Below are 18178 nucleotides of genomic sequence, written 5' to 3'. Positions count from 1 at the left end.
CTCCTGCTTTCCTTAGCATATTGATGATTAATCCAGCTTTGGTATTCAGCTCGTGAGGAATGCAACAATTGGAGAAATCCGGATTCATCGTCCATATGCTAAATACAGCAGGAGATGCGGGCGAAGGATCGGCGTTATGTTTACCATAACGCAAAGATAAGTATTTAAAGGACCAGTCAACACTGTACATTTGCATAATCAACAAATGCATGATAAGAAGACAATGCAATAACATTTAGTCTGAACTTCAAATGAGTAGTAGATTTTTGTTAAATAAATTCTAAAGTTATGTCTATTTCCACTCCCCCTGTATCATGTGACAGCCTACAGCCAATCACAAATGCATATACGTATATGCTGTGAATTCTTGCACATGCTCAGTAGGAGGTAACTCAAAAAGTGTAAATATAAAAAGACTGTGCACATTTTGTTAATGGAAGTACATTGGAAAGTTGTTTAAAATTGCATGCTGTATCTAAATCATGAAGTTTAATTTTGACTTGCGTGTCCCTTTAAAAAAATAAGCTTCTTTGTAAACTTTAATGAATTAAAGTTCCCCAGTTTTAAACATTATTTTTTGGTACTAGGCTTTCATTTGTTAGCGTTTACAATCACTTTAATGAAGTAAACATTTTTGTCATGGTTAAATCTAGGGCTTCTCCCCTGATAACCCAAGCCCTTCAGCTTGGGTAAGAGCAATGGGACATGAGTCATCTCATTTCCCAATCCTAAATGGAACTAGGCAACGTTGTCATTTCTCACCGCTTTTATTTTCGATCTGTATCGAACCCTTGGCACTTCATATCAGAAACTCCCCAAATATTACAGGAGTTGTGATAAATGGAAAAGAATATAAAATTGCCTACTTGCGGATGATATCCTTCTCTCAATGACGAGACCGTTGATCTCTCTCCCTAAGCTCTATTCAAAACTCAAGAATTTTTCCTTCATTTTGGGCTATAAGGTTAACCTGGATAAATGTGAGGCGATGGTGCTGTTGTTGCCAGACCATACCAAGAAACTGAACACTTTATCGAAATATAAAACAAGAGCTAATAAAATGTTGCCCTTGAAGCTAAACCTAAGGTAAATATTTTAAAAAATAAGCTTCTTTGTAAACTTTAATGAATTAAAGTTCCCCAGTTTTTAACATTATTTTTTGATACTAGGCTTTAATTTGTTAAAGTTTGCAATCACTTTGTTAAAGTAAATATTTTTGTCATGGTTAAATCTAGGGCTTCTCCCCTGATAACATAAGGCCTATAGTCTCTCTGATAGATTATTTAGACACCCCCTAGAATGCTTTCTATGCTGCTTTCCCTGGATGCAGAGAAGGCATTTGACAGGGGGATTGGGATTACTTAGTAGCAGTGTTGGAGGGGATGTGCTTTGCAGGTAATTTTATGACTGCAATTAAAGGGACAGTTCACCCCAAAATTTTCTCCCCATTAAATTATTCCCAATGATCCTTTTTACCTGCTAGAGTGTATTAAATTGGTTACAAGTATCTCCTTTACTCCTATTTCAGCATTTGAAATAGCTGATTTAGCCTGTGGTATAGCCACCTATACTGAAAGCTTTGATACTGGAGTATATGCTATTGACAAGCCTAAGTAAACACAGCCAGCAGAAGAAATGACACTCAGTGGGATGCAGGATAGTTAAGTAATAAAATGATTATTGTCCATTGTTCTCTCTATCAGGCCCATTTATCAAGCTCCGTACAGAGCTTGAAGGGCTGTGTTTCTGGCGAGTCTTCAGACTCGCCAGAAACACAACTTATGAAGCAGCGGTCACAAAGACCGCTGCTCCATAACCCTGTCCACCTGCTCTGAGCAGGCGGATAGGAATCGCCGGAAATCAACCCGATCGAATACGATCGGGTTGATTGACACCTCCCTGCTGGCGGCCGATTGGCCGCCAGTCAGCAGGGGGCGGCGTTGCACCAGCAGCTCTTGTGAGCTGCTGGTGCAATGTTAAATGAGGAGAGCGTATTGCTCTCCGCATTTAGCGAGGTCTTGCGGACCTGATCCGCAGTGTCGGATCAGGTCCACAAGCCCTTTGATAAATGGGCCTGTATGTATTGAGTTTTGGTGTTGCAGCCAAATAAAAGATAAGGAAGCAAGTGTGTGTAAACAAAGTTATAACATAATGAGATCTGATATTAACTTTAAGTTCAACCCATTGTAATAGGCTGTGGTTTCAAAGCACAAAACCAGCTACTTCATATACACAAATAAGAATGAAAATGCAATTTCTCAAATATTTTATACTCTGCAGTTGGTATAACAAGTTATTTAAAATACATTAATGGAAAAACCAATTTTGCAGTGTACTGTCCCTTTAAAAGCATATATACAGGGGGCGGAGCTAGCCGGGGACTAACATGGCGGCATTTCTCTAGAGCTCTGCTAACAGTTCCCACATAATCCTTTACTACAGAAGGAAAATGGCTCAATAATGGACCACAATAGGGAAGCATATTTTCCCCATATCATGCTGAACTGATTCAGGGGTTCAAGACTCTTGAGGGATGCTGTTAACAAGACTTTGATGTCTGAACACAATACTCAAGTCTCACTTCCAGCTGAAAGCGCCACATGACTCGAGCCTGACAAGAGAATAATTCAACATGGAAGGAGCGCCTCACACAACAATTAAAGATCTATTGGCCACCCTGGCTAAAAAGATGGATAGTAATTTTGCTCAACTAAGGGCTTTAATGAGAGCCCGACATGGAGAGAACGACAACAGAGACCCCAAAATGGAGGCGGAAGATGATCGAGCTGTGCAGTGCAATAGCCAACAGTATGCCCATGCTGGGATTGAATCCACTCAATATCACGTACTTGCTACTGAGCTACCCTTCAGGAAGACACAAGCAGCTCAAGTCATGCAGAACCTTAACACCGCATTTGAGTTAACTCCCAGAGAACAGGAGTCTGAGACTGGGGCATTATCTCCACTAGATCGGGCGGGTGCGGCCGACCGCCCGAGACATAAGAGGAACCAGTGTAGTGAGATGGCTCTGCTTGGAGGACTGGATCACTCTTCTAAGTACTCAGAGGCTGTAGCGGAGGTGATTTTGCGTTCTCGCAGACGCTACTGTTCTCCAGCTCTGACAAGCTTGGCGGGACTAAAACTCTCCCCTCAATGGCACACTCCTTTGCATTACCCGGTACTCATGATACTCCGATTGGGGATAGGATAAGACTGCAGTCGTCACTCCATAGGTCTCTATGTGAAAGGACTGTACACACATAATACACTGGATGTGCAAGTATTAATGATGACCTATGAGTCTGATCTTCATATGTAGCCCTGTATAGAGATACATGGTATAGTGCAAGCAACCCTCATGACTCCCATATCTAAGCATAAATATGCTCACCAGTTCTTTGGTTAAAAATGTTTGCTAATATGTGCAGTTTTGACTAGCAGTTTATTTTATATCTTACTTTAAAGTAGGTTAGTTTTGTCCCTAGAGTACCTGTGTTTTGCCTGAAGACCACTCATTTAACACTGAACCTCATTAGCTCTATACTGTTTTCAAGACTGTTATAATCGCTCAATTACTTCTAGTATTCCGCCCTGCGGACCTGCTCCTTACCACACTATTCTTGCCTGTTCTCACTGCCTTAAGATGTTCAGATAGCAACCAGCTTATAGCTTGATTTAATTAATATACATTCTATTTTTTTTTGTGTTAACATGGATGTATAGCTACATGTAGTTACTAGCAACAGATCTAGTTTACTGGACCTAAACTTGTACAAACATATTATTACGCAGTTATCATGGTGGTGTGTATATATTGTTGCTAAGTATCTTATATAGTAAAGGAATCCAGGGAATATACAATTTATGCTTGCTTTAATTTATTGGTCTGTATAGTAATCTTAGGGCTGGGTGGGACAAGTTCCATATCAGTCCCTCCTCTATATATACCATGTAGTTACCAAGACATCACTCTAAGATTAGGCTCACTTAAGCCTCCTACAGATGGACCCTTACATTAGTACATATTTTTAATTAACTCTATCCAGAGTTCCTGCATAGCTCCGCAGGCACCCCCCATAATTACCTAGTAGATATATGCACCTATCCCATGATAGGGTATTCGTTGAACAGCATATTGCCTGCTAGTTATATCACAAGCCCATATGTTCTGAATTCTCCTTAAGCACGTTATTATGAGTTCATACTAGCTATTAATCCATGTTTATACTGCTAACCTCCAGTGATGCATTCCCTTAGGGACCCCTAGTCGCACCAAGATATTAATAGAAGTGCAGCCTTCACCGATAGTCTGAGATATAGATATAGTTTGTTCTTTTGTCCATTCGCTCGCAAAGATGTGTATCGGTTTAGGTGCTAGTGGGTACACTTAATGTATTTCATACTCTTTGCTCTTATCACTGTATATGGAATTATGCTATACTTCTGCTTTATTATATTTGTGTTCCTGGGGTAGGACATTGCTTATGTTGAGTTTAATATTAATACAACATTTTTTGTCTTGAGTGGGTTCCTCCCCTCCCTTTCCCGCCGGTACTGGTTGCCTGCGGGTCATATCCCTATTCCTTTCTCCCACATCGCCTATAGTTGGTAATTCCCTAGGGGAGGGGCCCACCTGGAACTCCTTCATGCACCATACATACTAATGTCCCCCTCCCCGCTTAATAGTACTGGGAGTTACCCCTATCCATTTTATAGAAAGTCCATTTTTAATGTTGGTCATGATACCATTGTGTTATGTGTTTAATTCTACTCTAGTCCTCATATCCCTTATGCCAAGATTCATTCTGGTATATAAAGTACAGTCTTCAGATTATAATGAAACTAATGAAGGTTCACCACTATATTCCTTTAATTATCTACTTCAATTTATGCCCTATCTAGATATTCTTAAGAGTTTATTTGACAATTAAAACTAATGCTCACTTAGGGTCCCGATAATAATAATTAATATAAGATTGCCATTTCGGCTGGCTTCGCCCTCCATCCCCCCCCTATTATATTCCGAGCGGCTCTTGCCCGCTGCATCCCCTCCCTTCCCTTTTAAACTATAAAGCCAATCCTCCCCATGGCCCTAATTGTATCTAAGTGGACACTCCAATTCGCCTGCTATATGGGCCAGGGAGGACTATTTCTGTTTTGTTGTAATTTCCTTTATTATAAAACTGAAGTCTTATTGTAAAATGCCCAAATATTATAACATTACATGTGCTGTATGGATACATTATACCCTTACTGCAGGGTTTTGATTGTAACACTTATCTAACAATATAATACACTTATCTAACAATATATTGCGACATTGCCTGTGACCTGTGTATAGTTGTTTGCTTTTTATGAGTGTTGAGGTTGTGTTGAGTGAGTGCGCTACTTTTTATTGATATTAAAGATAGTAATTTTAGATACTACACTAAAAAAAAAAAAAAAGCATATATACAAGCCCTTCAGCTTGGGTAAGAGCAATGGGACATCAGTCATCTCATTTCCCAATCCTAAATGGGACTAGGCAACATTGTCCTCTCTCACCCCTTTTATTTTCCATCTGCATAGATGGAGTTGCGATAAATGGAAAGGAATATAAAATTGCCCTATTTGCAGATGATATCCTTCTCTCAATGACGAGACCGTTGATCTCTCTCCCTAAGCTCTATTCAACACTCAAGAATTTCTCCTGCATTTCGGGCTCTAAGGTTAACCTGGGTAAATGTGAGGCGATGGTGCTGTTGTTGCCAGACCATACCAAGAAACTAAACACTTTATCGAAATATAAAACAAGAACTAATAAAATGGGGAAAAGTTTACTTTTCTTGATATGGACGCCTAATGACAATATTGCCCAGGATCTTATATCTATTTCGTACTCTCTCCATAAAAATACCACTCCACAATTTAGTAGGCATACAATCTATTATTAATAACTTTCTGAGGAGTTATAAAAAGCTAGAATTTCCCATATTACACTCACAAGACATAGACGGTTGGGAGACATGGGTACACCTAACCTGAGAGATTACTACCAAGCTGCAAGGTTGGAACATACCATTTTGATTTACAAACTGGAGGAGGAGTTTAGATGGATCCAGTTAGAGACTAATTTAAATGGATTGTTCTCATCAGCGGTAATGCTTTGGGGCCCCCATAACCTTGCATCCCAACAATATAGTAGATTCCTAGTCACGTCCAACATGTATAAACAATGGACAAGGTTAACCACTACATTAGCTCTACTTCCTGCTAACTCTATCAGAACCTCATTAAAATATGTTTTTCTGTCTATACCAATCACCACATTGAATAAATGGGAAAACAGGGGCCTATACAGGATAGCCAACATTATGGAGAATGGGAAGCTTATGTCCTATATTACACTGAAAGACAAACTTAAACCCCTTGAAATTCACTGGTACTCATACCTACTAATCTCATCTACACTACGAGGATTTTTAGCTAAATCCCGGGTGGAAGCTCCCACCAAGTTGGAAATGTTGTGCAGCTCTGGAGGTAGACCTAATAAAGCAATTACACAATTGTATCAAACCCTTTATAATACTAAAAATAACTTTAACTAGATGGGAAACAGATTTAGACATTAAATATAGTATAGATGATTGGAATACTTTATTATATAACTCCAGTAAAGGTCTCCTAAGTGCCGACATGATAGAAAACTGTTATAACATTTTTTTCGGTGGTATCTGACACCAACCATCACCACACATACCATGAAGATAAGCTCAAACTTATGCTATAGAGGATGTGGAGTTACTGGAACATATAAACATATAGAGGCCTATTTATCAAGCCGTCAACTATGCTGCATTCGCCGGCACCAATACGCTCGCCTAACATTGCGGCCGCGGACCTGAATATGATCTCCATATTTATAAAAGAAAGTCGGCAAAATGCCGTGCACCAAATACGGGACGATGAGCAGTGGACTGTTGTTAACTAGCAGTCATTGATCTTGCTGCTATTCAGCTTTTTACCAACTTTATTTATACCCTGTCACTAAACACCGCCACTATACTAAAATGTTTAACCCCTATCCCGCCGCTCCCAGACCCCACCGCAACTGTAATTAAATTATTAAGCCCTAAACCCCTGGCCTCCCTCATCACTACCACTTACTAAACCTATTAACCCCTAAACCACCAGCCCCTACATCGCCATAAACTAAATGAATCTATTAACCCCTAAACCTAACAACCCGCTAACTTTACATTAAAATTACCTCATCCCTATCTTATAATAAATTAAAACTTACCTTTAGAATTAATGATTAATTATTAATTACTATTAATTAACCTACCCTAACTATTATACTAAAATTACATTAAACTATATTAAACTATTAATTAACCTACCCTATTATACAAAAAATTACATTAAACTATATTAAACTATTAATTAACCTACCATAACTATTATACTAAAATTACATTAAAATACCAATTAGATTAACTATATTACATATTTAAAAGCCTAACCCTACTCAAATTATTTAAATCTACAATTAAAAATTACTAAATTGGGGGGCGTGTCCGGGCTATGGCCTAAGATGGCTGCTAAACTGGGAGCTCTGTAAAAAGAAAATTACAATCCGCCTTGTAATTAGGATTCTTTGCATCCATCCAGAAAAAAATTGACCGTTGTGCAGTAGATAACGCTTTGCTGGTCTGGATTATACCTACATGGAAAGAAAAGAAGCTTCCCAGACTGGACCGCAGAGATCTCTTGGCGGCCTACAAGGAAAGAGAACTACAAGGAAGCAGAGTAAATACTGTACCTCTGCACCAACTCCTTGCAGTGCATGCACCCTTCTGAGGCAAGCTATCCAGCCTAATTTTTGGTTGTGCTGAATAGGGGGCAGTTAGCTGGAGCGAGCAATACTGATGCTTATATTGCAGAAATATTCCATTATCTTGGAGAGGCTATACTCCAGCATTAAGACCCTGATGGAAGAGTGTGAGGTGCAAATTTGTAAGAGAGTGGACCGAATTCTTACATTCCTGATCACATCATCTTTGGCATATGGCGCAGCTACGCAGCAGGAAATATTGCAGTCTGAAGGGTGGTCGCCTTCCTTACAGCGATCCAATCTCACAGACTGTCTGACTACAAGAGAGAGTGGGGCGATAATGCGGAGCCTACCTAGGGCTGATTCCTCCCTCCCGACCCTGGACGATCGCAACCCAGAGTTTTTGGAACATATCCAGACCGATCGCAGTCCCACTAAGGCTCCCCGACAGCGTGCATATGTGTGCGGTACAAAGGGTTCCCCACCAGATGGGCGATCAAGACAAGTTACTCTGCTGTGGGCCCAGTCGGCTACTTGGAAAGATGCAGCTGGCTCTCCTAGACGGAAGATGGGGTCCTCCAACACCAGTATCTATAAGGGACTTGGAATCACAAATCAGGACACAGCCGGCTTGACGGTATGAGCTGGTCAGTGGGAAACTCTCCCTTTGCTTTCGGGACATTTGATCTCGTTGACAATGATGCCTACGTTGGTGCTGTGAGTAAGAAGGATCGTTCTGGTGTTGGTTAACTTTAGGCTCCTTGTCTGGCCCTAAACAAGAGCTACATCTCTGGGTTCACTATGACTCTCTTATTGGGACTAATGACGACCTTTTGGTCTGATGTGCTCTGTAAAGTTTTGCTGTATTATTTATCAGAGAATGTTCACCAGTGTACCCTATGATATCATATTTAGTATTACTGTGTACTGCTATATTGGAACGAAATCCCTCATATATTTACAGTATAGTGCATACTAGAGTGGCAGAAAATATTCCCAAAGGACATCATATGATGTATTTTTACTGTTCCCTGAGTGAGGCAGTACATAGTTAACTGACACAGGGATATTTTATGGATATTAAGTTATATCAATTTTATCTTGCTTCAGACGAGAGGTTTCTTTAGATTAGAAGATCCCTGACTGTGGACTCATGCTGTTTAATATAATATGCAGAAATTCATAGGGTATCCCGTTAATATAACTTTCATATAGGAGTTATTATATGTTAATTAATGGTTGTAGGGATTTCTTAAGATATTTGTCACGGAAAAATATTTTATACCCCAAAAGATTTTTTTTTCGATAAAGTATGTCTTTAAGAATATAGTACTTGAATGTTTCGCATATAGTATAAGAGAGTATACCCCTATACTTAAAAGAGCCCTAAGGGGCCCCTGTAGCTATTACCCCCTACATTTACCTTCTATTTATTAGCAATACTCGTGGTCTAAGACTGGCCGCTACTCGTCAATTGAGGTATGCTTCACCCCTATTCTTACATATTCTAGGGGGGTTATTTGACAAAAGCTATATGTTATCCTATTACTTTAAAATTAATTAATGGTTGTAGGGGTTTCTTAAGATATTTGTCATGGGAAAATATTTTATACCCCATAAGATTTTGTTATGATAAAGCATGCCTTTAAGAATATAGTACTTGACTGTTTTGCATATAGTATAAGAGCATATATCCCTATTCTTAAAAAGGCCATAGGGGGCCCCTGTAGCTATAACCTTTTTTTAAAATAAAAAAAGGAGGTTTATTGTTATGTAGTTTGCAACTTTCATTTTTAAGCACCTTATTATTGATTCCCATTTCTTATTGTGTTAGTCCTGATATGCCTTCAGTATATGGAGGCTTAGTGTGCCCACATGAATATTATGTAATTGTGAAGGTCCGAGGGTCGTCCAGTTTGAAATTTATGTATAGAGTTATATAAATATGTTGTTCTGGACAGTAAGTTGACATTTTACTATGTATGTAAATTCATATGACCTTTTTGTTGTTATATCGGATGAATATTTGTACCGTGCAAACTAGTTGTCATGCATGCTTGTAAACCTCAATAAAAATTATATTAAAAAAAAAAATACTAAATTACAAAAAAAATAAGCATTAAGTTACAAAAAACAAACAAGCCACAGTGTCAAAAATAAAAAAGAATTACACCTAATCTTATAACCCTATCAAAATGAAAAGTCCCCTCCAAAATAAAAAAACATAGCCTACAATAAACTACAAATGGCCCTTAAAAGGGCCTTTTGTGGGGCATTGCTCCAGAGAAATCAGCTCTTTTACCTGAAAAATATATATAAACACCCCCCCAACAATAAAACCCACCACCCACACAACCAACCCCCCAAATAAAAACCCTATCTAAAAAACCTAATCTCCCCATTGCCCTGAAAAGGGCATTTGTATGGGCAATGCCCTTAAAAGGGCATTTAGCACTTTTACTGCTCAAAGTCCCTACTCTAAAAATAAAACCCACCCAATAAACCCTATTCCAATCAGCCAATAGAATGCGAGCTCAATCCTATTGGCTGATTGGATCAGCCAATAGGATAAAAGCTCAATCCTATTGGCTGATTGCAACAGCCAATATGATTTTTTCCCTTTTAATTCCTATTGGCTGATAGAATTCTATCAGCCAATCGGAATGTAAGGGACGCCATCTTGGATGACGTACCTTAAAGGGAAACTTCATTCTACGTTGACCATCGGAAGAAGAGGATGCTCCGCGCCGGATGTCTTGAAGATGGAGCTGCTCCGTGCCGGATGGATGAAGATAGAAGATGCTGTCTGGATGAAGACTTCTGCTGGCTTCGATGAGGACTTCGGCCCGCTTGGATGAAGACTTCTGCCGGCTTCGATGAGGAATTCTTGTCCGGTCTTCGAAAACTGTAAGTAAATCGTCAGGGGTTAGTGTTAGGTTTTTTTAAGGGTTTATTGGGTGGGTTTTATTTTTACAGTAGGGACTTTGGGCAGTAAAAGTCCTAAATGCCTTTTTAAGGCAATGGGGAGCTTAGGTTTTTTAGATAGGGTTTTTATTTGGGGGGTTGGTTGTGTGGGTGGTGGGTTTTACTGTTGGGGGGTGTTTGTATTTTTTTTTTCAGGTAAAAGAGCTGATTTCTTTGGGGCAATGCCCCGCAAAAGGCCCTTTTAAGGGCCATTGGTAGTTTATTGTAGGCTAGGGTTTTTTTTTATTTTGGGGGGGGGGGCTTTTTTATTTTGATAGGGCTATTAGATTAGGTGTAATTCTTTTTTATTTTTGATACTGTGTTGTTTTTTGTAACAGTGTTTTTTATTTTTTGTAACTTAGCATTTATTTTTTTGTAATTTTTAATTGTAGATTTAAATAATTTGAGTAGGGTTAGGTTTTTAAATATGTAATGTAGTTAATTTAATTGGTAGTTTAATGTATTTTTAGTATAATAGTTAGGGTAGGTTAATTAATAGTTTAATATAGTTTAATGTAATTTTAGTATAATAGTTAGGATAGGTTAATTAATAGTTTAATATAGTTTAATGTAATTTTAGTATAATAGTTAGGGTAGGTTAATTAATAGTTTAATATAGTTTATTTTAATTCTAAAGGTAAGTTTTAATTTATTATAAGATAGGGATGAGGTAATTTTAATGTAAAGTTAGCGGGTTGTTAGGTTTAGAGGTTAATATCTTAATTTAGTTTATGGCGATGTGGGGGGCTGGCGGTTTAGGGGTTAATAGGTTTAGTTAATGGTAGTGATGTGGGAGGCAAGGGGTTAATAATTTTATTACAGTTGCGGCAGGGTCGGGGAGCAGCGGGATAGGGGTTAATAACTTTATGTTTAGTGGCGGCGATATCAGAGTGGCAGTTTAGGGGTGTTTAGACTCGAGGCTTATGTTAGGGTGTTAGGTGTAAACGTTACTGGTTTTCTACCATAGAAATCAATGGGATATATGGCAGCATCGAACATAAGCTTTCGCTGCTTTCAGACTCCCATTGATTCCTATGGCATCCGCGGCCTCCAGTGTGGCGGAGTGAAAACCAGGTGCGCTGGGCCGGAATAGTGGCGAGCGTACCTGTTAGAAATTTGTTAAAGGGACATTATACACTTATTTTTTCTTTGCATAAATGTTTTGTAGATAATCTATTTATATAGCCCATAAAGTTTTTTTTTTTTAATTAATGTATAGTTTTGCTTATTTTTAAATAACATTGCTCTGATTTTCAGACTCCTAACCAAGCCCCAAAGTTTTATGTGAATACGCTCGACTACCTACTCCAGCTTGCTCCTGTTTGTGTAAAGGGTCTTTTCATATGCAAAAGAAGGGGGAGGGGGGGAGTGTCTTATTTGCCACTTGCAGTGGGCTTTCCAGCTACCTTTTCAACAGAGCCAAAGTGACAGTTTCCAAGTAAGTTTTTAAACAGTTTTATACTGGATTTTTATATCAGTATCTGTGCATATTATTCTTTATAGTAGTGTCTATTACATGCAGTTATATGAAAATGAGTGTATACTGTCCCTTTAACTGGCAAAAGGTATCAGATAGTGCCAAATTTGTACTCGGAACATCTGTAATGACGTAAGCATCAATCTTTGTCGGATTGAGACCGGCGGATCGTATGTTACATGACAAATTTCAACTTTTGCCGGTCTGTAGGCTTTGATAACTAGGTCGAATCAAGCTCGCCACAATTACGCTGTGTAATTCCAGCGTATTTGTGGTTGACGGCTTGATAAATAGTGGGATTGCCCTCATTCAAGAGGGGTCTGGGACATGCTCTCTAAATTTCTTAGCCCCCTATTGAATGCACCTTTACACTTAAAAATGCAACAAGTTCTACTACATGAGTATATTAAAACATTTAACAAACATATTAATCAATTTATCATGATAACTTGTACAGCTGCAAGAATATGTATTGCACGCCACTGGAAAGAAGGGGCTCCTAAGTGGGATGAAATAATCAATAAAATTAGATATTTCTGCACTTCCGGTAGGTGGCGCCAAGATGGCTGCAAAGTGTTGAAGCTCCGATACATCTTCTGTTTGGAAACCTACTTGCAGCTAAGATCTACTGCCATCCATACCTCCCTTGACAGTTTGTTGTGTCCGGGAACCAAAGTGAATAGAGAGATCACCATCTTCTCTCCAATGGAAAGTGCATTTAAAGATTTTCTTACGACACAGTTAAGGTGTCAATAGTTTGCTTTTTACCTATTAAGATGGCTTCTATTGCTGAAGATCTGATGGCCGTGTTCCTACCTCGTTGGGATAATCTCATAACTTCCTGCCTGATGCTTTATAGAGAGATCCGATCTATTAAACAGTCAGTCTTGCTGCTGGCATCAATTTCTGACCCTGGCAATTATATTCTCGAATCTCCACAATCACCATTGCTTGATTGTTTCTCAGACGCCACGTGGCTGGAGGATGCACAATCTAACCCATACTTTGGCGCCTCTCCAGCTCTTAGCTGTGGATGTTCTATGCCCTCCTTACTAGATGGTGGAATTTGCTGTGATGTAAAGCAAGCACTATAGGACTACTCTATAACGATCTAACAGATTACTTACCTTAAATGCTCCTCAGCATCTGCAGCATACCAAGCTCCCATTCAGCTAGGACTTTTGCTAGACAGTCACAAAAAAAACAGCATATGGAGAAGTCTTCTGATCTACACTTACCCTTATCGCCCAAAGGCATCTTCTCAATAACTCACTTGTGGAAGCTGGAACTCACCCTGCCTGACTATCTGAACTTATAGGAGAGCAGGAGGTACTTTCTGGCTGTCTCAGAATGCAGTGGAATCAGCTGATCATAACAGACATTTTCCTTTTCCTCACCAATGCGGTGTGTAATTGATTAGTGCCGCTACATTCTCTTCTGCAATTATTAAATTGACATCAATAAGTTAATCATTGCTCTGGGCTATGGTAGGGCACTAATTAAGATAGTTACTTTATTTCGTACAGTTAATATGATCTTTTATATTACCTAATTTTCTGGATATCTGCATTATATTATTGCTATGCATTTGCTAAGAAACTGTACCAGTTATATAAATCTCCTGGACATTAATAGAACTGAGTAGTTTTCTGACACAAATTTTTCTGTGACAGCTTTTGGTTTTACTCACATAAAAGTTATTTCAGTGTTTTATATTTGAATAAGAATACCTCATCATTGATTCATCTCTAATGTATGTGTATTTGAAACAAAGTGCATTAGCCAATTATTATACTCACTACAATGTTGGGAGACAATTATTACTTACACATTAACCCCTATGATTGCGTGGGCACTATTCCCTCACTTACTCTATAAGCTGTATAGGCAAATAACTGCCTGCTTTTACACACTATTGTTTAAAAAAAAACAAAAAAAAACTCAGAAGTTTCTGAGAACTGACAGTTATATATACTGGTTGTTGTTGGAGCTCTGCTGTTATAAATCTATGGAGCCGTTGCAGTGTAATAGCATGTGGGGTGGTCTCCTGATCAAAGGAGATGTAACGCTTAACAAATTCCTTTCAAGGATAGCTGTAACGTATATATATCATGTCATCCATGCATTACTTATGGTGTTCACCCTCTCTCTGCTCATGTAGGAGCTCAGCTAGATGATGTCCTTTGCAGCAGTAAGGTATTCTACCCACCCCCCTCAGATTTTGGAATTTCACAAGCCATAACGCTAAAGAGACAGCACCAGCATTTTATCTGTGACACGTTGCCTGCAATTTTGACAAATATGTGCCTTCATTATCTTTTAAATATGCACCTTGTAATAACATACGGCTAGATTACGAGTTTTGCGGTAAGAACTTCTCGGTGCTAACTTGCAAGTTATTGTCACCGCTCACCTCCCTACAGCGCTGCTATTACAGGTTTACAAAATCATGGCGTTAGCAGGCAAGAAGTAAGTGTTGAGCAAAATTGAGCTCCATACCGCACTCCAATACCAGCGACGCGGTGAGCTGGTTTTACGTGCTCGTGCACGATCTCCCCACATCAATGGGGAGAGCCAGCTGAAAAAAAGCCTAACACCTGCAATAAAGGAACGTAAAGCTCCGTAACACAGCCCCATTGATTCCTATGGGGAAACAAAAGTTATGTTTACACCTAACACCCTAACATGAACCCCGAGTCTAAACACCCCTAATCTGCTGCCCCTGACATTGCCGTCACCTACATTACACTTATTAACTCCTAATCTGCCACCCCCGACATTGCCGCCACCTACCTACACTTATTAACCCCACTCTGCCGCCCTCAATGTCGCCGCCACCTACATTAAAGTTATTAAACCCTAATCTGCCGCCCCCCGACACCCGCCGCCATCTAAATTATACTTATTAACCCCTAATCTGCCACCCCTGACATTGCCGCCACCTACAGTACACTTATTAACCCCTAATCTGCCGCCCCCAACGTCGCTGCCACTATACTGAAGTTATAAACCCCTAAACCCTAACACCCCCTACTTCAATATAATTAAAATAAATCTAATAAAAAATTCCTATCATTAACTAAATAATTTAAAACTAAATACTTACCTGTAAAATAAAATCCTAAGCTAGCTTCAATATAACTAATAGATACACTGTAGCTATCTTAGGTTTTATTTTAATTTCACAGGCAAATTTGTATTTATTTTAACTAGGTAGACTAGTTAGTAAACAGTTATTAACTATTTACTAGCTACCTAGCTAAAATAAATACAAATATACCTGTAAAATAAAACCTAACATGTCTTACACTAACACCTAACCTTACACTACAATTAAATAAATTATATTAATTAAACACAATTAACTAAATTTAAAAAAACAAACAAAGAAATGATAAAATATTTAAACTAATTACACCTAATCTAATAGCCCTATCAAAATAAAAAAGCCCCCCCAAAATAAAAAAAATCCTAGCCTACAATAAACTACCAATAGCCCTTAAAAGGGCCTTTTGCGGGGCATTGCCCCAAAGAAATCAGCTTTTTTACCTGTAAAAGAAAAATACAAACAACCCCCCAACAGAAAAACCCACCACCCGCACAACTAAACCCCCCAAATAAAATCCTAACTAAAAAACCTAAGCTCCCCATTGCCCTGAAAAGCGCATTTGGATGGGCATTTCCCTTAAAAGGGCATTTAGCTCTTTTTCGGTGCCCAAAACCCCTAATCTAAAAATAAAACCCACCCAATAAACCCTTAAAAAAACCTAACACTAACCCCCGAAGATCCACTGACAGTTTTTGAAGACCCGACATCCATTCTCAACAAAGCGGCAAAAGTCTTCATCTAAGTGAGCCCAAGTCTTCATCCAACCGGGCAGAAGTCTTCACCCAGACTGCATCTTCTATCTTTATCCATCCGGCGCGGTGCGGCTCCATCTTCAATACATCCAGCGCGGAGCATCCTCTTCTTTCCATGGTGACTGAAGAATGAAGGTTCCTTTAAATGACGTCATCCAAGATCGCGTACCTTGAATTCCTATTGGCTGATAGAATTCTATCAGCCAATTGGAATTCAAGGGATGCCATCTTGGATGACGTCACTTAAAGGAAACTTCATTCTTCAGACGCTGTGGAAAGAAGAGGATGCTCCGTGCCGGATGTCTTGAAGATGGAGCCGCTCCGCACCAGATAGATGAAGATAGAAGATGCCGTCTGGATGAAGACTTCTGCCCGGTTGGATGACGACTTCGGCCCGCTTGGATGAAGACTTCTGCCGCTTCGTTGAGGGTGGATGTCGGGTCTTCAAAAACTGTAAGTGGATCTTCGGGGGTTAGTGTTAGGTTTTTTTAAGGGTTTATTGGTGGGTTTTATTTTTAGATTAGGGGTTTTGGGCACCGAAAAAGAGCTAAATGCCCTTTAATGGGCAATGCCCATCCAAATGCCCTTTTCAGGGCAATGGGGAGCTTAGGTTTTTTAGTTAGGATTTTATTTGGGAGGTTGGTTGTGTGGGTGGTGGGTTTTACTTTTGGGGGGTAGCTTGTATTTTTTTTTACAGGTAAAAGAACTGATTTCTTTGGAGCAATGCCCTGCAAAAGTCCCTTTTAAGGGCTATTGGTAGTTTAGTTTAGGCTAGGTTTTTTTTATTTTATTTTAGGGCTATTAGATTAGGTATAGTAAGTTTAAATATCTGATCATTTATTCTGATAATTTATTTTTTATTTTGTGTAATTTAGTGGGGTTTTTTTTTGTAATTTAGTTAATTGGATTTAATTAATGTAACTTAATAAATCAGATTGAGCTTGCATTCTATTGGCTGTTCCGATCAGCCAATAGAATGCGAGCTCAATCTGATTGGCTGATTGGATCAGCCAATCGGATTGAACTTGAATCTGATTGGCTGATTCCATTAGCCAATCAGAATTTTCCTACCTTAATTCCGATTGGCTGATAGAATCCTATCAGCCAATCGGAATTCGAGGGACGCCATCTTGGATGACGTCCCTTAAAGGAACCTTCATTCGTCGTCTAGTCGTCGGAAGAAGAGGATGGATCCGCGCCGGAGGGCTTCAATATCAGCCGCTCGTCATCGGATGGAACAACATAGAAGATGCCGTCTGGATGAAGATGTTTGCCGGTCCGAATGTCCTCTTCTGCCCGAATAGGATGAAGATTTCTGCCCGAAGATGGACTTCTTCATTTGCCGCTTGGATCAAGACTTCAGCAAGAGGATGGACGTCACTCTTCAGCCCCCGCTTGGGCTTGGATGAACACTTCGGAGGCTCTTCTGGACCGATCGGTGAACCCGGTGTGGTGAAGACAAGGTAGGGAGATCTTCAGGGGCTTAGTGTTAGGTTTATTTAAGGGGGGTTTGGGTTAGATTAGGGGTATGTGGGTGGTGAGTTTTAATGTTGGGGGGGGGGGTATTGTATGTTTTTTTTTTTCCAGGCAAAAGAGCTGAATTCTTTGGGGCATGCCCCGCAAATGGCCCTTTTAAGGGCTGGTAAAGTAAAAGAGCTTTTCTATTTTAATTTTAGAATAGGGTAGGGCATTTTTTTATTTTGGGGGGCTTTGTTATTTTATTAGGGGGCTTAGAGTAGGTGTAATTAGTTTAAAATTGTTGTAATATTTTTCTAATGTTTGTAAAGATTTTTTTATTTTTTGTAACTTAGTTCTTTTTTATTTTTTGTACTTTAGTTAGTTTATTTAATTGTATTTATTTGTAGGTATTGTATTTAATTAATTTATTGATAGTGTAGTGTTAGGTTTAATTGTAACTTAGGTTAGGATTTATTTTACAGCTAATTTTGTAATTATTTTAACTATTTTAGCTATTAAATAGTTATTAACTATTTAATAGCTATTGTACCTGGTTAAAATAAATACAAAGTTGCCTGTAAAATAAATATTAATCCTAAAAT

Source organism: Bombina bombina, chromosome 1, assembly GCF_027579735.1.
Source record: "Bombina bombina isolate aBomBom1 chromosome 1, aBomBom1.pri, whole genome shotgun sequence".
Lineage (NCBI taxonomy): Eukaryota > Metazoa > Chordata > Amphibia > Anura > Bombinatoridae > Bombina > Bombina bombina.
The sequence above is the reverse complement of the archived record's forward strand: the minus strand, read 5'-3'. Positions refer to the sequence as shown.